This window comes from Oncorhynchus mykiss, chromosome 2 (genome assembly GCF_057628025.1).
Source record: "Oncorhynchus mykiss isolate SJ-2025 chromosome 2, ASM5762802v1, whole genome shotgun sequence".
In the NCBI taxonomy this organism is placed as follows: Eukaryota; Metazoa; Chordata; class Actinopteri; order Salmoniformes; family Salmonidae; genus Oncorhynchus; species Oncorhynchus mykiss.
The window spans coordinates 38,476,567-38,500,606 of NC_143023.1; positions in this window are offsets into that span (position 1 = coordinate 38,476,567).

The window sequence follows — 24,040 nt, forward strand, 5'->3', positions numbered from 1 at the left end:
CTCACAGAATGCTACTCAGAGCTCACAGAATGCAGCTCAGAGCTCACAGAATGCAGCTCAGAGCCCACAGAATGCAGCTCAGAGCTCACAGAATGCAGCTCAGAGCCCACAGAATGCAGCTCAGAGCTCACAGAATGCAGCTCAGAGCTCATAGAATGCAGCTCAGAGCTCATAGAATGCAATACCACCATGAAGAGGAAAAAATGTATCTTCTGTGAGGAAGACGTTGTAAAGTTTGTGTCATTTATACAGTAAAGGCTTCAGATATCAAGCTAGCTACACCATTTATATAAAGTATCTAAATATGCACAATATTGACTGAAAAAAACTGGTGCATCAAAAACAATCTGGATACATGGGCAAACTGGTCAGCTTTTCATTTAATAAGGGAACATATTGGAGGCTCTTCTCTTTCATAAAGTCGCACTTCACCTGGAAACACACAGCACAATCTAGAGCAGATAGGACAGACATTCCCATACCATCAGACGGACTAAAATGACTAATTCATTGATTGGTGTCTATAGTGGTTCAATGTGTATAGTTACACATGGAGCAGAGCTGGGCTAACAGTTGTAGAAATAGGAATATGATGAAACCGCTCCACCTGATCTATCACTAATCTAAGGTCAGTTCTTCATTTTCACCCTGATGGTTGAGGTTAGGATTATTTAAAACAATATTTTTTACTGTCAGATACACCAGATAAGTGCAGTGAAATGTGTTGTTTTACAGGGTCAGCCATAGTAGTACAATGCCCCTGCAGTAAATTAGGGTTAAGTGCCTTGCTCAAGGGCAAATCGACAGATTATTTACCTTGTTGGCTTGTGTATTCGAACCAGTAACCTTTCGGTTATTGGCCCAACGCTCTAACCGCTAGTAACAGAAAGGCTGAGTAAGCTGATCCTAGATCTGTGAACAACTTTTTGCCAGAGTGTAAATGGAACTGAGCTACTGAGTGAGGACAGGACCACTGTGTGACATTTTAAAGCTTCCCCTGGGTTGTGGAGATGCCAGCTGCTTTAAGATTTACTGTTAATATTTAATGATAGGGGTTCTGGTTACTGTACCTACTGCTGATGTAACGGATGTGAAACGGCTAGCTTAGTTAGCGGTGGTGTGCGCTAAATAGCTTTTCAATCGGTGACGTCACTTGCTCTGAGACCTTGAAGTAGTAGTCCCGTGGCTTTTGTGGAGCGATGGGTAACGATGCTTCGTGGGTGACTGTTGTTGATGTGTGCAGAGGGTCCCTGGTTCGCGCCCGGGTATGGGCGAGGGGACGGTCTAAAGTTGTACTGTTACACTGACATTCACTCAGTTAGTCCCTCAGGGAATTTGTGACTATGTGGCAAATTTGACCAATCACTGCAGAGTTTACGCAGAAAATCCAACCAGTAAACTTGTCTATGTCAACCCACGTGTCTATGTCAACCCACGTGTCTATGGCAACCCACGTGTAACGCCCCTCATCTACCACCAACCTACAATTTAGCAAGCCTTTTGTTTATTACGTTTCTTATCTGGGTAGGCGTAGGTACTGCTCAATTTCTATTTTAGTGGCCTGGCAGTAAACGCCACAAAACAAAGCAACAGTGAAAAGCACATGGTGGAAAACACATTGTGAAGGGTAGAACTTATTTGATGAACAGGCATTACAGCACCATTGACCTCAGAAACAAATAAGAGTGTCACTATTCTTCATTCTTAGATTCGTCTGTGGTATTTTAGTTAGGGACGACATTTGTCGCCTCTACTTGATTACTATCGGCAAACTCTGCCTTCGCCGCTTACGTAGTTTCCCATCCCCCCGAGTGTCACGACTTCCACCGGAGTTGGTCTCTCTCCTTGTTCGGGCGGTGTTGGGCGGTCGACATCACCGACCTTCTAGCCATCGCTGATCCATTTTTCATTTTCCATTGGTTTTGTCTTGTCTTACATCACACCTAGTTTCAAATCCCATCAATTACATGTTGTGTATTTGACCCTCTGTTTCCCCTCATGTTTTGCCAGAGATTGTTGTATTGTATGTATGTGCAAGTCATGTGTCGGTGTGTGGCGGGTTTTGTGCCCACTATTATTATTTTTAGTATATTTGGTTTTTGGAGTTTTATGAGCACCTATTAAACGACTCCGTTTATACCAAGTTCGTTTTCGTGCGCCTGACTTCCCTGCCACCGACACGCACCCAATACACCGAGAGGGAACATTGGTTCTGCCGTCAAGGCAGAGCTGCCCTTGGAACAAGATTGAATAAGGAAAACTCTCCTGAGCGAAATTGCACCTCAGACAGTTCGATTCAAGCAGGGACACATAATCAGGCGGATACCTCAGCACACCTAGAGCTACATAGTGCATTTTTCTGTCACTTCCCTACTCTGCCTGGCCTTTTTTCATATTCCTCTACCCTGAGTTCTCTCAGCTCTCATCAATTCCATGTCCTTCCTCTCCACCTCTTTCTTCTCTCTCTCTTCCAGTTTCCTTTCTCCACCTTCCGCCCTGTTTTTGGGTGGCAAGAAAGAATGTGTGTATTTCTACACCAACAGCCCAGCAACATGCAGGGTCTCACCCTCCAATCATGTCTTGCCAAGTCCCAGCTCTCCTCCAATCAAAATTTGCCTGAATCCCATCTCTTTTCCAATCCCAAACTGAGGCCTGCACTGCAGATGCAGAGTGTGGACACGGTGACAATATTCTGTTCATCACCTTGTTAGGCAGGTAAAGAATGATCTTTCCTCCTACTTCAGTATGGTTAGAGAGGGAGATAAAGGGTGATGGGATCTTACACATGATCGTGCGTTGGCCCGAGGCGGCACTAGCAACGGGTAGGAATGGCAACACCTTTCGGAGATGATGACATCTGGGTTTATTTGTCAAATGTTCATGATCTTAGTTATCATTCCTCATTGAACAGAGCTCTATTCTATTCATATATCTCATGTGTTATTAATACCAGTCAGCCATGATGATGGGGAGGGCAGGCAGGTAATGTGGTTTTCTTTGTCAAATGGTGATGATATCATTATTATACAAACGTTTGGGCAGGGATTCAATCGGAGCGCTCTAGTCCTGAATGCAGCTTTTTAAAGGCAATGTTACCGCGTTCGCAGAGATGGCATTCAAGGTAAACGCAGCAGATGAAGGCTCAATTGGAAATTACCTTTAAATGTCCCGGCCTTAGTATTTAAATACACTAAAGGGTATTTAAATAGCTCACTCAATCAAACAACAAACCCAGAACTGAATTCTATTTCAAAACCAAGCCTGGGGTAACAAGGTCTAAGCACGTCACCATTCAAGTACAGTATATAAAGAAAAATGTACGGGACCCACCATAGAAACCTAATAAATCACTAGAGTGGAATTTGGCAGCTTAGCAACATGAAAAAAAATCTGTCATATCAGTCAAGAAAATGTTTCATTCTAGTAACTGATCAAATATGGTCAAACATAGGATCCACCCACATCCACCCTAGCCTGGGGGCCAATCATTCGGATTCTGCTTGAGCTGTTTAGTACTTCTTTCCTATACAAAGGAGAACATCCTTTACAATAATGTGTCCCAGTATTTGTCCCCAGGTCCAAAGGGGTGTGCACCTTTTGTTTGATAGAGTCATAAAGGTTTTTAGTTGAGTCAGGTGTGTTACTGCTAGGGAAAAAAGGACAGTGTGCACCCCTTTGGACCCAGGACCGATATTGGGAAACATTGCATGAATGTATGACAACAACAGAGTAGTTGATTTAAGTAGAAACAGATCTGGCAACACAAGCTCTCCCCCAACAGGGAGAAGTCATTACCGAATCCACATCTGGCCAAACCAACCCAACCACCCCTTGTTTGGCTGTTTGTTCCTAGGACTGAGGATTTGACTAAAGTAGAAACAGCCTCTGGCAACCAAAGCATTTTTTTAATTTTTTTTACTATTCCAATAAGTGCTGAGATGTTTTCCTTGCAGCCCCGAGTGATAAACCACCTCTCAGTATAGCCTCTCAGGGCAAATTAACAGTGATTTATAGGCATGATTTGTTAGTGTGTTGTAGCATTGGTTAATTAATCACATTTTCTATGGGTTCCAGCTACCCTGTCTAATGAGGAGAGGTGTGTGTGTGTGTGTGTGTGTGTGTGTGTGTGTGTGTGTGTGTGTGTGTGTGTGTGTGTGTGTGTGTGTCAGTTTGCAGCGTCTACAAAGAAGGCCATTCAAATACATTACTTTGTAAACCTCTAAGCAGCAGACAGAAGATGAAAGGGTTTAGAAAACACTACACTCATTTGAACTATAAAGTGTGGCCTACATGTCCTTCATCTGATGAAGGTTCAAATACAATGTGTCATTTTAATGTACATTTTCATAATGTTTTATACTTTAACTCCTGCTAAACCAAAAATCGGAGCAGAACATTATTTAAGAATGTCATCCCCTTGTAAATTCACCATTCTATGCCAAAGCAGTTTGATTGGACCTTAGTCTGGACTCTCTGCTCTGATTGGAGGATGAAAAAGAGCCGCTTCCTGGATGCGTCAGTGTTTGGTTACGTCATAAAGCAGAACCAGGGAGAACCGGCTGTGTGAGTGTGTCTGCATGCGTCCAGATGTTCACTCAAATTAGGCCAGGACTGTGTGTCAGATACAACCCTTCCCAAGACCTCTAATCCATTGACCATGCTTGTAGCACACAGTGTGAAATGCATCATCCAATGTGATCGTCACATATGGTCCCTGCTACTGTTCGCATGTATCAGTAAAAGTCATCAACAAATGTATATGTGTAGTCATTAGTAATTAGGACTGTGCTGCTTAATTTTCAACCTGATTTAATTTAACATTTGAGCTTTGGGCTGAACTTTACATTTACCAGAGAGAGTAGAAAACCCACTGTAGTTTGATTCTACTTTGACCACCAATGTGACATATTTTTTATCCGAATTTACCTTGAGTTTATGTTGGATGTATCAGTGTGGCTATTAGCTTAGTTTAGCACTTAGCATCACCTCAGTACACTCACAGCATGTCCTCCATCTATCACCTTGTTGCAGTTGTTTTAGAGAGACAAATTCCCTCTGACACATTTATACACACAATACACTGAGTGTACAAAACATTAGGAACACCTTCCTAATATTGAGTTGCACCCCATTTTGCCCTCAGAGCAGCCTCAATTCCTCGGGGCAGGGACTCTACAAGGTGTCGAAAGCGTTCCACAGGGATGCTGGCCCATGTTGACTCCAATGCTTCCCGAAGTTGTGTCAAGTTGGCTGGATGTCCTTTGGGTGGTGGACCATTCTTGATACACACAGGAAACTGTTGAGCGTGAAAGACCCAGCAGAGTTGCCGTTCTTGACACACTCAAACCGGGTGCGACTGGCATCTACTATCGTACCCCGTTCAAAGGCACTCGGATGTCTCGAGGCTTAAAAATCCTTCTTTAACCTGTCTCCTCCCTTTCATCGACATTGATTTGAAATGGATTTAACAGGTGACATCAATAAGGGATCATAGCTTTCAGCTAGATTCACCTGATCCGTCTATGTCATGGAAAGAGAGCAGGTGTTCTTAATGTTTTGTACATACTGTATTGTTTCAGTTTTTGACTTTCAGTTTATTTGTAGAAAATGTGCAGACATCTGAATTAAATGACTTAGGAATTACATGTAGGCTTTTACGCAAGACATAAATAGTACAGAAAATACCAGAATAAATACATTTAAAAAAAGGCAAACATCTAAGCTTGATTTGTAGGCCATTATCAACGGTTTAATGGTGCTAGGGTTTGTATTAGTCACGTTCTACAAAAACATGAATTTTGTTTCCCCATTACAAGAATATTTAAGACAGGAATTGGAAAACTTTTTTTTAAACAGCAAAAATATACATCCAATTTAAAAACTATTTCAATTGATCAAGTTCAGTGTTAACATTGATACATATTGATACTGTATCTGCTGTGATTTTGCTGCTGTGGTACAGTCGGATTGCAGTCTGTAGGAAGAACTGTTGGAGTAGGTTTGTCCTAGCAGGTGGAGCTGTTTCGTGCTACAGTGTCCATTTACCTCAGTGGATCCATCATGTCACACACAAACACACACTCATATTGCACATTAGTAATACATGAATACATGTGTAAAGAGGGACAGAGGAATTTGAAAAGACCTTGACTTTACCCAGGTGCAAGCCTTAACTCAAGGGTAAGGCTGATACTGTGTGTGTGTGTGTGTGTGTGTGTGTGTGTGTGTGTGTGTGTGTGTGCATGGGCGCGTGCGTATGTGTTTGTGATATCCTGTCTTTTGGCATGTGTAACCTTGAGTGAGTATCCTTCCTCTAAGCATTAAGGGATGGGGAATAAGCCAATCAGCCGTCGGTCACTCTGGAAACTGCCAACCCTTTTTCATCCCTCTCCTTATCACATTACATCTTCATTCACACACACACAGTCAATATGAGAGAGAGAAAATGTGTGTGTGTGTGTGTGTGTGTGTGTGTGTGTGTGTGTGTGTGTGTGTGTGTGTGAGAGAGAGAGACACAAATAGCTGAGCAGATAAAAGACGAGTGCAATTGACTTCTAAAAATAGACTCCATGAGTTTACTCACAAGAAGAGAGTGAGGGTGGAGGGTGAGAAGACAGAGGAAGGGAACAGGAGTGAGTGGAGGGGGCATCAAAAGTGCCGCAAAGTTGACACAGGTATTTTTTCAGTCCAGCACAAATAGTGCTGTTTGTTTCTCATCAACACTTCTCCCCCACTCCAGGTGTTTCTATGCATATTCATACTGAAGCAAGGTATGGTACTGTACATATTGTATTATCTGATGAACTAATCAAAAGTATCCTACAGGTGCTTGTAATACAGAGGTGACAGGCTTCCAGTCTATATTTGTACATCTGGTAAATCAGATGCAGAAGCTGGCGCATTGCAGCGCCAATTATTACCCAATCATTCCCAGAGAGGGAACAGTGTGTGTGTGTGTGTGTGTGTGTGTGTGCGTGGGTTTGTGTGCTTGCTTATGTGTGTGTGTGTGCTTGTGTGTGTGTGTGCGCGTGTTTGTGTGTGTGTGAATGTGTGATTGTGTGCACATGTGTGTGTGTGCATGTGCGTGGGTTTGTGTGCTTGCGTGTGTATGTGTGCTTGCGTGTGTGTGTGTGTTTGTGTGTGTGTGCGTGTGTGTGTGTGTGTGCGCACCATCCTCTTTCTGTCACAGCTGCCTTGGAAAAGAGCACATACACACACCCTCATGGGACTTAGCAGACAGTCAGACACCCAACGGTGCATAGGCAGTTACATATTGCAGAGGAGGGTGTCTGACAGTCGAGTCTGGCAGTGGATTGGTGCAGTAGAATGAGGTGCAGCAGCAGACTGACTGTGAGACTCTTGAGTACGCTAGCCCGACGGGGTGACCAGGTGCAGCGATAATGATGATATAGCAGAGGGGAAAGGAAAGGGAAGAGAGACGCTAGCATGGTGCTAGGCTTGCACTCTGTCACACTGACTCATTGGGCACAGCAGCAACAGCAGAAATACAGGCCACTCCCTGACTCTCCCATAAGCCCCTCTCACAGCAGGAGCACGTGCTCCATTCTGTTCAGTGTGACAGAGTGAGTAAGGGAGATGCACAGCCGTAGCGTAGCTGCATCTCCTGGGGCTACGGCACCGATGCTACCTACCGATGCTACTGCTGACGCACGTGGGTTTTTGTGCCCTAGGAACACAGTCTGGTGTAAACGAGACCGAATTAGAGAGAACCTGGGATTAAAATTCCTTAATTCAGAGTTTGTATGTAATACTGTAGGACCTAGTTAATCATAGAGAGAGAAATAAGAGACATAGGGAGCACAGGAGGTTGGAGGCACCTTAAGCGGAAGAAGTGGAATGGTATCAAACCCATGGTGTTTGATGTCATTCCATTAGCGCCGTTCCAGCCATTTTTATGTGCCGTCCTCCCCTCAACAGCCTCGCGATAGAGGGAGGTACAATGGAGCTGGAGTTGCTGGAATCTGTTTAAAGGTCATGAACAGTCAAAATTGTGTTTTTTATTACATTTCATGTTATTTGGGTTAAACCAGAGAAATGAGAATAGCTTCTAAACTTATATAGTTTGATCATAACGTTGCTGGTCCCCTCCCCGATGTCAAACACTTGGATTGGGGAGGTGGGATTATTAAAGGTATAGGGTTATATCACCCTAACTCTCATTTTAATACACCAGTGGTAACATGAGATTCTCTTACCTAATTTGAATAAGTACCGCCAACATCGGCGAAGGTGTGTTTGCGGAGGGGCATGGTTTATATAAAATGTAAATGTGCAGTTTTCTGTGTATGATGAATTATGGTGATGGTGACGATTTCGTGTTTTTATGTGACTGTTGTTTTATGCCAAATGTCCATCCCTGGATGGAAAATTAAGTTTGGTTCTGTACCACAGCTTATTCTCCAGCACAGTTCAAAACGTTTGATTCTGAAAGCACTTCATGATGAAGCATGACGCCATTTCCCGTGAAATACTGTATGCATTTTTAGACGGCACGATTGAATCAGGTAGAAATGTTGCAGCGCACAATATGGTCTGTTTTTCACATTGTGCGCTTCTCACTCTTTCAGATGAGGATGATGGTTCAAGTAACCTGTAGGAGAAGGGCTTCTGTTCTTCTCATGTAGAGACATATCAATGCGCTGCGTTTTAGAGCATTTGCCACGTCCAAGGGGGATGCCCGGGGACTGGAAATGTAACAGGGATCTCACACCTCCTACAAAAAGCTGGACACTCTGGAGGCTACACTTTGTTAGTAAAAAAAAAATGACAATACTATCTCAACATTGTTAAGTATTGATGAACTTTTAGCTTTGATTCAAGTTGACTTTGCAATACTTATGGTGACATCTTTGAGGCATATCAGCAGCAACCTTTTGTCTTGACTCGTGCTATTATTTCAGTTCGCCAGGGCTGCACCTCCTGAACAAAATGGCAAAAGATGACCTTTACCGCAGAATGTGAGGGAGAGCAACTCACTCATCTTCAGATAGTGTTTTATAATTTATCTGCAAATAATTGACGTCTGGAGCTCCGAAAGCAGTAGTAACAGTATGCAGATCAGGGTGCCAAATGAACGGCTCTTTCACAGATGCGATTCGGTTCCAGACGTTCACCAAAAAGAGCCATTCGAAAAAGAGCCGTTCGTTCGCGAACGACCCATGCTAATGTATATGTTATTAACAGGGTGGGCTGTGATTTTAAAATGTAAGCTGTTGTACTAATTTATCGGCTGTTTACAACAACTTCTTCAACATTCACTTACCTTTACATTATAGCTCTCAGGAATTGTTGCCGAGGTGTCAGCTACTCAATAATATACACTTGTGTTATATTTCACATTTACATCTGTTATCTCCTATTTTAGATCAAGTGTCATGGCTGTTATGGCCATTATCATCAGAAGTGCCTATTGAAAGGCAGTTCTCATGTATGCCTTCTGTGTGAAGTTACAACTTTGTTATACAATCAAATGTTTATGGGCATGTTTGCAAATTAATAGTTAGAACTTTACAATAAAGATACATTAACTAGCATGTATTAATGCAGTAGTTCACATGTATAAACCATTTAGTAATGCATTTAAAAAGCATGAAGCATTTTAATAAATTAGCTGCAACAGGGCCGGCGCTAGCCTTTTGGAGCACTAAGCAAGATTTGGTTGCAGTTTTAAAGCAAGTTTTCTCCGGTTCTACACATTTTACCGTGAGGGAGATCGATTTTTGCAAATTTATAACAAATGTCATGCTACTCATTTTGAAATTCGGCATTTTTATAGTTTTAAAATTAATTTCCTGCAATTCTACACATTTTGCCATGACTTCTACCATGTTAATGATATCTGAGTGACTAACAAAATCAACGTTGGTCCCCTGGAGGTCAGGGCCCCTGGGCCCGGGTCGGTGTTCGGCCATGAATACTACAAGTAAAAAAAATAGTTTTGCTGACACAGCTAATTGAGTGACTGTCATTGACAGGCAAAACAAGAGAAACTGCTGATACACAACCAAATTTCAAACCTGCATCTTGTGTATTCTACTATTGTAACTCTCAACAGTAAGTTGAAACCCCGACTACGTTTTTGGGCTGGGGGCCCCCTAGTGACCGGGGACCTTAAACGACCGCGTACAGTATGTTGCTTATACCTGGAGCTGGCCCTGATGAATAAAGACACTATTAAACTATAAATACTACTATTTGTTCATATGAATAAAAGGGTGAAATAGTATTAATATTTAACCTGAAATAAATAATGAAATGAACATGAAGCAGGTTCTAGCAATAGGTGACTCTTCCTCATGTCACTCTTCTGCTGAGTTTCTGAGTTTGATTGACCTGAAGCAACTCGTTGACGCCCCCACACACACCTATGAGCACATAATTAACCTGGTCATCACTGACTCTGCCCTCATCAACAACATGTAGGTCTATGACCTTGGTGTGTCTGACAACAAAGTTGTCGTACTGGACTTGACATTCCTTCCCCCTCTAACCACGTCCAACCAAGTCAACTGAAACTGGAAAAACATTGACTCTGCCAGCATGTCAGAGGACATCTTGAGCCTGTCTCTTCCACCTAATTCGTCAGTGGATGAGATTAAACTGTGGAGTTTTACAACCAATCCCTGAGCAGTGTGCTTGGCCTGCATGCCCCCACAAAAACAGGCTCCATGGTTTACTCAGAACTGAGAAACATGAAATACACTGAACGCATCCTGGAGCGGCGTCTCAGAAACTCGGGCCTCACTGCCCACAAACTGGCCTTTCCAGAGCATTAAATGGCCTATTCCAAAGCACTGAAAGAGACACGGTTGACAATCTACTCCAACCTCATTAATAAAAATCCTGCAAACTCAAAGCACCTGTTTTCTACCATAAACCATAATTTCAAACCACAGACCCAGTCCGCCATCGAGACAACGGAAGAGCAGTGTACCAGCATAATTTACTTTTTTTCTCCCACCGACATCACTTCAGCCTCTTTCCTGCTTCCTCACCCAGGGAGGTATTGAGAAAACTATCTTCATAATGAAAACCTCCTCCTGTACCGCCTTGCTCAAATCATGCACCTCTGCACTCAGCCTTCTAATAACCCACTCTCTCCAATCTGGCAGCATTTAAGACCTCTGTCATCAGCCCCCTTCTAAAGAAGCCCACCCTGGACCCAGAAGTTCTGGCCAATTACAGGTCAATATCTATCCTGCCCTTCCTCTCTAAGGTTTTGGAAAAAGTGGTTGCTGTACAGCTCCAGGACCATCTTAAACAGAACAACTTATTTGAGAAGCTACAGTCAGGTTTCCGGCAGGCCCTACTCAGCACTGGAATGGTCCTACTCAGTGTCACCAACGACCTGCTGATGGCGGCTGATGTAGGATGTCTCCTGATCCTCTTGGAACGCCTATGGGACACCATTGGGCTGTCTGGAGCAGCCCTGAGCTGGTTTCACTCCTACCTCTCAGACAGGACTGAGTATGTGTCGCTAGGTGGGTCCAGGTCCCGAACCCACCACGTCCCCTGCGGTGTCCCACAAGGATCTGTTCTTGGACCCATCCTGTTCGTCCTGTACATGCTCCCCCTCGGTCGTGTCATTAGCCGGTGTGGAATCTCATTCCACTGCTATGCTGATGACACCCAGCTGTATGTAGAAACTGCCCCAGGTCCCTCTGCTGCATGTGACTGTCTGAACGCCTGCCTTAAGGAAATAAGGGCATTGATGAAGCAAAACTTACTTAAACTGAACAGCAGCAAAACCGAGGCCCTACTTGTTGACTCCCCCAACCAGGTCTGGCATTCACCAATAACACGCCTCACCATTGAAGGACAGAACATCCCTCTCTCCCCTTCAGTTTCCAATCTGGGTGTAAAGCTTGATTCCTCCCTGATCTTTGACAGCCACGTCAAACAACTGTGTAAAGCGTCATTCTATCACCTCAAGAACATTGCCCAACTCCGTCTCACACCCTCAGCCTGTAACACTTTGACTGCATTTGAAAGTCTGACCAGACCACATGTAAAGGAACAAATGCTATCTCCCAGCTTTGTCCTTGGGACATGCAGAATTGCATGTTTTTAAATGATGCAGGTTAAACTTGCCCTTTGACCCCTTCAGAAATGTATTTATCTTTATCATCGTCAGCTTACCTCTTATGTTGAAGAGCTAGTTCAGATTTTGCAGCAGCGCAGAGCAGGTCAGTCAGTTGCACTAGGAATGTTTACTTTTGGCGGGTACAAGGGGGGCATTGCACATGTTGCGCATGTTGGTGATCTCACAAGGTAGACGATGGTCTGATTGCTTGATGGACTTGTTGATCCAGGGACAACATAATAAAGACTATACAGGAATGTGTCCTACTTGGTGAAGTGATGATGTGCTCTGAGCATTAGCCTTAGCCAGTTGAATGTATGCGAACGGCTAACTGGCTAACCCGCTAACCGGCTAGGGTACAACATCCCTACCAGTGACACAGGTACAGGTGCAATGAAGGAGAGGTATGTCGCAAGTGCAATCTCTAATATAGATACTAAGATCATAGGGAACACTGCAATTCAAGAAGTCTAATACTCCATTTTGATTTGAGCGCTGACTTATCATTTTCGCTCTCATCCTTTTTGTTCACTGTCAAAACTCAAAGCCATTATAAGAATAATACTTATTTTATCTTTATTACCTGCCCTTCATCCTCCCTTCATTTCCTATTTCTACCTTGATTTTCACCCTAGCTTCCTGTCTCAAATCCCTCTCTATTCTTATCCGCCTCTCTTGCATCCCTTTCAGAGAATGTCTTATGCAATGGGAGAGTGGTGTGTTGTAAATGTAAGCCGTACTAGATGACGTTCATGCTTGTCACCGTGAGGGAGCGAGATAGAGAGAGAGGATAGAAAGGAAGGAGGGAAGGAGGGAGAGAGCAAGAGTGAGAACTAGTTGAACTCTCAATCCTCTTTAGTGTCTCGAACTGTCTCTACCATTCCTCTCTTTCTCTCTCTCTCTCTCTCTCTCTCTATCTCTCTCTCTCTCTCTCTCTCTCTCCCCCTTTCTCTGAACAAGGTGTGTATTTGCATATGATCACGACTGAAGGATTACCCTCCATCTATTACCTCACTGGATATGCTATTGTATTAGAGTGACCTATGCAGTAGCAATGGACACTGTAGCCTAAGGATTCTCTCTCTTTCTCTCTTCCCCTCTCCTTCTTTATAAATCTCACTATGCCCTTTCTCTCAGCTCTCGCTCTCTCCTCCCGCTTTCTTTCACCCCCCTCTTTCTCTCTCATTCCCCCCAGCTCCCTATATACCCTCTCTCTTGTTCATATTCTCTCTTTCCCCCTTCATCCTTTCTCTATTCCCCCATATTTCTTCCTCTCTCCCTCTTCCGCTTTCTCTCTCCCTCCATTTTTCAGCCCCTCTGCAAGGTCATTTCCAAGGACAGCCTGCTCCCAGCATCTCCTCTCTGGTTGGCTGCTGGAACTTAAAGGGCCAGCTCCCCGCTGAGCACATGGCCTGTCTTGAGCTCGCCTAACGGTCAGGCACGGCAATCCCAAGGCTGCTTATTGTCCACAGCTCAGCCCACGAATGCACACACACACACACACACACACACACACACACTGAACAGACACACACAGCCCTGTTATTCAAATCAAGTCTAAGGCTCCTGATCATACATGGCACACCATCGCACACCTAGGACAATTGTCAGCAAAACACATATACAACACACACTCAATGCATGATAGTGTTAAGGACACACTACAAACACTCAAAAAGGACACCAAACACTGTCTTTGCAATAACTAGCAGTAACACATCACCAGCTCAACAGACCTAGCATCAGAAAGCAAACCTCTCCACACAAACTATGACAGATCACCCGCAAAATGGCTCCTAAATAGCCAGACCCAAATTCTGTTGTCGTTTGCAGAGTCATTAGCGGAAAACATGGGAGTGAAACACTGTAGATAGAGAAATGGCAAATCCAAATGGAATCCAGAATGTTGAGTTGGCTGAAATGCATCAGGGGTTTAGCCAGCTCATTTCTCTTGAGTAGAGGTCAAAAGTTCACTTTGCTGAGTAATCTTACTTAAAAGCAATTTTCCCTTATTCATGGTACAGATATTAGCTAACACCACATACTGTATTTGGATCCAATTGACATTAAATCAAATCAAATGCATTTATAAATCCCGTTTTACATCTTCTGGTGTCACAGAGTGCTTATATAGACAACCCAGGCTAAAACCCCAATGAGCAAGGAATGCAGATGTAAAATCATGGTGGCTAGGAAAAACTCCCTAGAAAGGCAGGAACCTAGGAAGAAACCTAGAGAGGAACCAGGCTCTGAGGGGTAGCCAGTCCTCTTCTGGCTGTGCCTGCTTAAAGATATATTAGCTGACAACGTCACAAAAGCGATGAGAGCTCTTCTATGGGGCAGAAGTCGGCATGTTGTGATTCTGGATGGCCATGGACAATGCAGTAGAAGTAATACTTTTTTAAATACACAGAGATACTATAGAATATTGTCAATTCAAAAAAGATTCAAATTTATGAATTTTATGAAATTGATGAATTTGTCTTCAGTTTCTCAGTAGTGTCTCGAAGCTCATGTTTGAAACACGAATGACTCAAAAAGCAAACTGCACCAAAAGCAAACTAACATTATTAAACACTGTTCAACAGTGAATATACTATACTGTGCATTCAGAAAATATTCAGACCCCTTCCCTTTTTCCACATTGTGTTACTTTACAGGCTTATTCTAAAAAAATGGTTTATTTATAATCCTCATCAATCTACACACAATACCCCATAATGACAAAGCGAATACAGGTTTTAACAAATATTTATAAATGTATTCAAAATAAAAAATATATACCTTATTTACATAAGTATTCAGACCCTTTGCTATGAGACTCTAAATTGAGCTCAGGTGCATCCTGATTCCATTGATCATCCTTGAGATGTTTTTACAACTTGAGGGGAGTCCACCTGTGGTAAATTAAATTGATTGGACATGATTTGGAAAGGCACACACCTGTCTATATAAGGTCTCACAGTTGACCGTGTGTCAGAGCAAAAACCAAGTCATGAGGTCAAAGGAATTGTCCGTAGAGCTCCGAGACAGGATTGTGTCAAGGCACAGATCTGGGGAAGGGTACCAAAACATTTCTACAGCATTGAAGGTACCCAAGAACACAGTGGCCTCCATCATTCTTAAATGGAAGAAGTTTGGAACCACCAAGACTCTTCCTAGAGCTGGCTGCCCAGCCAAACTGAGCAATCGGGGGAGAAGGGCCTTGATCAGAGAGGTGACCAAGAACCTGATGGTCACTGTGACAGAGCTGTAGAGTTCCTCTGTGGAGATGGGAGAACCTTCCAGAAGGACAACCATCCCTGCAGCACTCCACCAATCAGGCCTTTATGGAAGAGTGGCCAGACGGACGCCACTTCTCAGTAAAAGGCACATTATAGTCCGCTTGGCGTTTGCCAAAAGGCACCTAAAGGACTCTTAGACCATGACAAAAAATATTCAGTAGTCTGATGGAACCAAGATTGAACTCTTTGGCCTGAATGCCAAGCATCACGTCTGGAGGAAACCTGGCACCATCACTGCGGTGAAGCATGGTGGTGTCAGCATCATGCTGTGGGGATGTTTTTCAGTGGCAGGGACTGGGAGACTATTCAGGATCAAGGGAAAGATGAACGGAGCAAAGTACAGAGAGATCCTATATGAAAACCTGCTCCAGAGCGGGGCGAAGGTTCACCTTCCAACAGGACAATGAACCGAAGCACACAGCCAAGACAACGCAGGAGTGGCTTCGGGACACGTCTCTGAAAGTTCTTGAGTGATTCAGCCAGAGCCCGGACTTGAACCCGATTGAACATCTCTGGAGAGACCTGAAAATAGCTGTACAGTGACGCCCCCCCCCCCCCCTTCCAACCTGACAGAGCTTGAGAGGAACTGCAGAGAAGAATGTGAGAAACTCCCCAAATACAGGTGTGCCAAGCTTGGGGTGTCATTACCAAAGAAGACTCAAGGCTGTATTAGCTGCCAAACGTGCTTCAACAAAGTACTGAGTAAAGGGTCTGAATACTTATGTAAATGTAATATTTCAGTTTTGTATTTTTTATACATTTTCAAAATAATAAACACTGTTTTTGCATTGTCATTATGAAGTATTGTGTTTAGATTTATGAGGGAAAATAACAATTTAATCAATTTTAGAATAAGGCTGTAATGTAACAAGATGTGAAAAAAGTCAAGTGGTCTGAATACTTTCCAAATGCACTGTGCTAGTCAATTCACACTAAAGTCAGTTATGTGTAAGTATTGCAGAGATTGGAGTAGAGAGGCAGGGAGTGGAGGCTAGCCGGGATGAGTGAGTGCAGCTGAGTTGTGCTCCTTTTGCTGCAGTGGTGGTTCTGAAAGGACAGCTACAGGAGAGAGGAGGAGGGAGAGGGGGAGGGGAAGAGACGGGAGAGAAGAGAGGGAGGTGGGGAAAATGTCTGGGACCAGATGTACAGTTTAGTAGCAGGAGGAGGGGGGGGGTTAATGTTTGGAGCTGAATTTGACGAAATGTTTCTTTCGAATACATAGACTAGTAGGCTACTGTTGCATGTGTTTTGGGGCCATGCTCTCCCTGTGAGTCTTTAGCTCGTTATTAATCCGATCGGCACTTTTGATCTCTACCCTTAAGTCCTCCTCTTTCCTCATCCCCTTTTTGGGCCTTTTGCCCTCTCTTGTGATACTTTTGTTCCATGGCAACATTATCCCTAATCAACTGTCCCATGTCACACTTTCCGTGTTACTTCGTCCCATGTATAATTCTTAGTTCACTCCTCCATTTCCATGCTTGTCTGTCTACCCCTGCTGTGGGGTCTTTGGCAATCCTCCTCTCCATCTCTTTATATGAATAATAATACAAAAATTCGGAAGTATGTATAGATCCTTTCATACCAACAGTTCATTCATACCAGCGCTTTACACCCCCCCCCCCCCCCCAAAAAAAGCAGAAGATAATTTTTTCTATTGGTCCCTCTCTTTATCTCTGTCATCCCCTTCTCTCGTTCATTCCATCATTTGACACGGTCCTTTGTACCGTATGATCTCACTCCCTTCCTCTTTTTGTCCATCTCCCTCTGTCTCTCTCTTCCTCTGTTCCTCCCCTCCCCCTGTCCAGGACGTTGTGAGTGGAACATAGATTATGTCAGACATTTACAAAACCGGATTAACAAGGATCACCTTCACACACAGAAACAAACACACAAACACACACACACACTCTCTTTCTCTCATCCTCACACTCTACCTCCCACATGCTCCATGACACTCACACATCCTCCTTGCCGACTTCACACATAGAATATCAACACACACCCTGTCCCTGACCTTCACACACACTGAATCCCATATTGACCCTCGCACACATGCTCCATGGCAGCATCTGCATCACACATTTCCACCCATCCTGACAGTCGCATACTGAAACTCTCTCTCTCTCTCTCTTTCTCTCATGCAGCCTGACTTAAACCATTGAACAAATGAACACATTTCTGTAACCCTTCTTTAAAACCCGATTCATGCCTATATTCCCACACATACTTCAGCCTCTCTCCCACATGCAATGACACCGCGACTACATTAAACAATGCAAGACTAACATTAGGGTGGTATGTAGAGATACAGTAGGATGACATTTGCATCACCTTTCCGTAAGACACAAACGCATGCACATCACGGCCACACGTCACGACCACTCCCGAGAGTGTAACAGTTTAACAATCAGACACTGACATTCTAGCCTTTTAGGGGCCCTAAGTGAGATTTAGTAGTTTTAAGTATAATTTCCACAATCCTACCCATTTACCATGGGGTGGAGTGACATTTTTTGTGGTTTTAAAGCTAATTTCCTGCAATTCTACACATTTTGCCATGACGTAGGTCATGTTTTATGATATCTGTGTGAGAGTGACTGATAAAATCAATACGGGCCCCCATGGAGGTCAGGGCCCCTGGGCACGTGCCCTGTCAGCCCAGTTGGTATTCGGACATGATTACTACAAGTTTAGATAACTGGCTAAACCAATTTTCCAATCAAAAAATGTTTAGCTGACATGGCTAATTGAGTGACTGTCAGCGACTGACAAAACAAGAGGAAACTGCTGATACACAAACAAATGTCAAATTTTACTTGTGTTTTCTACCATTTTAACTCTCAACGGTAAGGTGAGATCCGGACTGAGTTCCTAAAATAAAAAAAGGAGGGGAAAACCCTGATTATGTCACTTATGCCTGACATTATAAGAGGAGAGGAGAAATAGGATTACACAACATTATTTACACATCAAGGCTTGCACAACATCCAGCATCAGAGAATTAAATTATGGGGGGTTCCATTTCATCTCTCTCTCTCTCTCTCGCTCCCTCTCTCTCTGTCCCACTATATTCTGTTCTCCATCTTGTTCAATCTTTCAATTTATCTGACTCAGCAGTATGAGTCGGAGACAAGGTCACCTGACTGCTGTTGCTATGGAGACTGAGAATTTGGGGATTTTCCCCCTCCGCCTCCTCCCTCTACTGCAGGGCAGCGAGAGAGAGAGGGGGGGGGGGGGGGGACATGGAAGCAGGATAGCAGAGGTTAAAGAAGGATACTGCTGTCAGCCATTTTGTTTAAAAGGGTCTTGAATAACTTTATTAGTAGCATACATACGATGACAAAATGCTATGTTGCTGTATGGAATTGTAATGCACTGTACAGCTCTTGCCATCCCTACATTACATTGCCTGGGGAGGAAATGTGCTTGACAGAGAGAGATATACAATTACTTTGATAATAATCATTATTATTTATTTGAATAATTTGAAACAGAGACAGTAATAGAGGTAATAAGGTACATATAATAAATACAAAACAAGTACATACAAGTACATACAATAATAAACAATGTGAGACTACATTGCTCTACATTGCTATAAGCCCTATTTCATGTAATCTATGTGCACCACCGTTCCCCCTAATTCAGAGGGGTTGGGTTAAAATCAGAAGACACATTGTGGTTGAACGCATTCAGTTGCGCAACTGACTAAGTATCCCCTTTCCCTCATTTGAGCCTGATCTGTGGAAATAAGGAGATATTTTATTGCCTCAATAGCAGAACTAGTCAAGCCACTGAAGGCAATATCACCGCAAGGACATACAGGACATTGCATTCTGAAACGGCATAACTACAAAGGTTATTTCACTGGTAGTTCATCTGACATAGGGCCTGTGTCATGTCAAGTGTGTCCCTTATCTAAAGATCAGTGAGAATGAATTAGAAAAACACCTTGTTAAGATGTATAACCTTAATTTAACCCTTGTCCAACCGTTATTTCTTATGTATGGTTATTTTTTCTCTCGAGTCATCCTTTCGGCCATCTTGTGAGGGGCTATGCATCTCCCTTGGAAGGTGAACCATGACTCTGTACTCTCCCCTTGCAAATCAGCCGTGAGGCTGCGTGCAGCCGGTGTACTGCAGCATTCATTCTCCACTTAATACATTCAGGGGTAAAACAACACACGGGAAAATGAAATGGCAACTCACTTACTTCTACATGTAGGCCAGCTGTCTCTTTCTGTCTCTCCTTTTCCACGGCCTCTCTCTTTCACTCTCTCTCCAGTTCTATCAACTTCATACTGCATACTACATAGCGCCACACCTCTGCTGTCTGTTTGTCTCACTTTCTCTGAGAGAGAGCGAGAGAGAATGATTTTTTTACACCAACAAAAAAAGAGGTAGATACATGGGTGTAATCTGCCTGATAAGCAGACATACAACATCTGCAACAGACATGCAGATAGTGGCTTGCTTAACCCAGTTGCAGTTGGACACCCCTGATAATCTCTCACTCTAATTTTGACGGTTGTTAACTCTGTTGTTTGTTTTTCAAACTCTTCTCGTCCACCTCTGTCGTCTCGCACACACACGCCATACGGTGAATAGGCTATGTCCATGATCCTTAAAGCGTGAGACATACACTCTCATATGGAGAGAATCTGCTTGTCTGAGCAATGGGTGTGAGACCAGTCATAGCCTGTCCATGCTTACTGTCTGATATCGGAATATTATTCTGTAATCTATTCTATTCTATGCTCAAATCAAATCAAATTTTATTCGTCACATACACATGGTTAGCAGATGTTAATGCGAATGTAGCGAAATGCTTGTGCTTCTAGTTCCGACAATGCAGTAATAACCAACAAGTAATCTAGCTAACAATACCAAAACTACTGTCTTATACACAGTGTAAGGGGATAAAGAATATGTACATAAGGATATATGAATGAGTGATGGTACAGAGCAGCATAGGCAGGATACAGTAGATGGTATCGAGTACAGTATATACATGAGGTGAGTATGTAAACAAAGTGGCATAGTTAAAGTGGCTAGTGATACATGTATTACATAAGGATGCAGTCGATGATATAGACTACAGTATATACGTATGCATATGAGATGAATAATGTAGGGTAAGTAACATTATATAAGGTAGCATTGTTTAAAGTGGCTAGTGATATATTTACATCATTTCCCATCAATTCCCATTATTAAAGTGGCTGGAGTTGAGTCAGTGTCAGTGTCAGTGTGTTGGCAGCAGCCACTCAATGTTAGTGGTGGCTGTTTAACAGTCTGATGGCCTTGAGATAGAAGCTGTTTTTCAGTCTCTCGGTCCCAGCTTTGATGCACCTGTACTGACCTCGCCTTCTGGATGATAGCGGGGTGAACAGGCAGTGGCTCGGGTGGTTGATGTCCTTGATGATCTTTATGGCCTTCCTGTAACATCGGGTGGTGTAGGTGTCCTGGAGGGCAGGTAGTTTGCCCCCGGTGATGCGTTGTGCAGACCTCACTACCCTCTGGAGAGCCTTACGGTTGTGAGCGGAGCAGTTGCCGTACCAGGCGGTGATACAGCCCGCCAGGATGCTCTCGATTGTGCATCTGTAGAAGTTTGTGAGTGTTTTTGGTGACAAACCGAATTTCTTCAGCCTCCTGAGGTTGAAGAGGCGCTGCTGCGCCTTCTTCACAATGCTGTCTGTGTGAGTGGACCAATTCAGTTTGTCTGTGATGTGTATGCCGAGGAACTTAAAACTTGCTACCCTCTCCACTACTGTTCCATCGGTGTGGATAGGGGGGTGTTCCCTCTGCTGTTTCCTGAAGTCCACAATCATCTCCTTAGTTTTGTTGACGTTGAGTGTGAGGTTATTTTCCTGACACCACACTCCGAGGGCCCTCACCTCCTCCCTGTAGGCCGTCTCGTCATTGTTGGTAATCAAGCCTACCACTGTTGTGTCATCCGCAAACTTGATGATTGAGTTGGAGGCGTGCGTGGCCACGCAGTCGTGGGTAAACAGGGAGTACAAGAGAGGGCTCAGAACGCACCCTTGTGGGGCCCCAGTGTTGAGGATCAGCGGGGTGGAGATGTTGTTGCCTACCCTCACCACCTGGGGGCGGCCCGTCAGGAAGTCCAGTACCCAGTTGCACAGGGCGGGGTCGAGACCCAGGGTCTCGAGCTTGATGACGAGCTTGGAGGGTACTATGGTGTTGAATGCCGAGCTGTAGTCGATGAACAGCATTCTCACATAGGTATTCCTCTTGTCCAGATGGGTTAGGGCAGTGTGCAGTGTGGTTGAGATTGCATCGTCTGTGGACCTATTTGGGCGGTAAGCAAATTGGAGTGGGTCTAGGGTGTCGGGTAGGGTGGAGGTGATATGGTCCTTGACTAGTCTCTCAAAGCACTTCATGATGACGGAAGTGAGTGCTACGGGGCGGTAGTCGTTTAGCTCAGTTACCTTAGCTTTCTTGGGAACAGGAACAATGGTGGCCCTCTTGAAGCATGTGGGAACAGCAGACTGGTATAGGGATTGATTGAATATGTCCGTAAACACACCGGCCAGCTGGTCTGCGCATGCTCTGAGGGCGCGGCTGGGGATGCTGTCTGGGCCTGCAGCCTTGCGAGGGTTAACACGTTTAAATGTCTTACTCACCTCGGCTGCAGTGAAGGTGAGTCCGCATGTTTTCGTTGCAGGCCGTGTCAGTGGCACTGTATTGTCCTCAAAGCGGGCATAAAAAAAATATTTAGTCTGCCTGGGAGCAGGACATCCTGATCCGTGACTGGGCTGGATTCCTTCTTGTAGTCCGTGATTGACTGCAGACCATGCCACATGCCTCTTGTGTCTGAGCCGTTGAATTGAGATTCTACTTTGTCTCTGTACTGACGCTTTGCTTGTTTGATAGCCTTGCGGACGGAATAGCTGCACTGTTTGTATTCGGTCATGTTACCAGTCACCTTGCCCTGATTAAAAGCAGTGGTTCGCGCTTTCAGTTTCACGCGAATGCTGCCATCAATCCACGGTTTCTGGTTAGGGAATGTTTTAATCGTTGCTATGGGAACAACATCTTCAACGCACGTTCTAATGAACTCGCACACCGAATCAGCGTATTGGTCAATATTGTTATCTGACGCAATACGAAACATGTCCCAGTCCACGTGATGGAAGCAGTCTTGGTGTGTGGAGTCAGCTTGGTAGGACCAGCGTTGGACAGACCTCAGCGTGGGAGCCTCTTGTTTTAGTTTCTGTCTGTAGGCAGGGATCAACAAAATGGAGTCGTGGTCAGCTTTTCCGAAAGGAGGGCGGGGCAGGGCCTTATATGCGTCGCGGAAGTTAGAGTAACAATGATCCAAGGTTTTTCCACCCCTGGTTGCGCAATCGATATGCTGATAAAATTTAGGGAGTCTTGTTTTCAGATTAGCTTTGTTAAAATCCCCAGCTACAATGAATGCAGCCTCCGGATAAATGGATTCCAGTTTGCAAAGAGTCAAATAAAGTTTGTTCAGAGCCATCGATGTGTCTGCTTGGGGGGGGATATATACGGCTGTGATTATAATCGAAGAGAATTCTCTTGGTAGATAATGCGGTCTACATTTGATTGTGAGGAATTCTAAATCAGGTGAACAGAAGGATTTGAGTTCCTGTATGTTTCTTTCATCACACCATGTCTCGTTAGCCATAAGGCATACGCCCCCGCCCCTCTTCTTACCAGAAAGATGTTTGTTTCTGTCGGCGCGATGCGTGGAGAAACCAGCTGGGTGCACCGCCTCGGATAGCGTCTCTCCATTGAGCCATGTTTCCGTGAAGCAAAGAACGTTACAGTCTCTGGAATGCTACCCTTGCTCGGATTTCATCAACCTTGTTGTCAAGAGACTGGACATTGGCGAGAAGAATGCTAGGGAGTGGTGCACGATGTGCCCGTCTCCGGAGTCTGACCAGAAGACCGCCTCGTTTCCCTCTTTTTCGGAGTCGTTTTTTTGGGTCGCTGCATGGGATCCATTCCGTTGTCCTGGGTGAAAGGCAGAACACAGGATCCGCGTCGCGAAAAACATATTCTTGGTCGTACTGATGGTGAGTTGACGCTGATCTTATATTCAGTAGTTCTTCTCGACTGTATGTAATGAAACCTAAGATGACCTGGGGTACTAATGTAAGAAATAAAACAAAACACTGCATAGTTTCCTAGGAACGCGAAGCGAGGCGGCCATCTCTGTCGGCGCCGGAAGTACATGCTACCCGGCACAGCGAGAAGAGGACTGGCCTGGTTCCTCTATAGGTTTCTTCCTTGTTTCCTGCCTTTCTAGGGTGTTTTTCCTAGCCACAGTGCATCTAGATCGGCATTGCTTGCTCTTTGGGGTTTTAGACTGGGTTTCTGTATAAACCCTTTGTGAGATCTACTGATGTAAAAAGGGCTTTATAAATACATTTGATTGATTGATTGATATTCTAGTCTACTGTCCAATAATAACCATAATTGTTGGACCTAGATCTATTATATTCTATCAGTGTAGCCTATTCTCTCAATCGTCTTCTATGTAATTGCAGACCTAGGGGAGGCATTGAAGTGCACAGTGACCAACACGGCCAGAAAGACAGGGGTGATTATCACATGCAATACAGCACACAATACCATCAATCTATACAACATAAATAAGTTACAT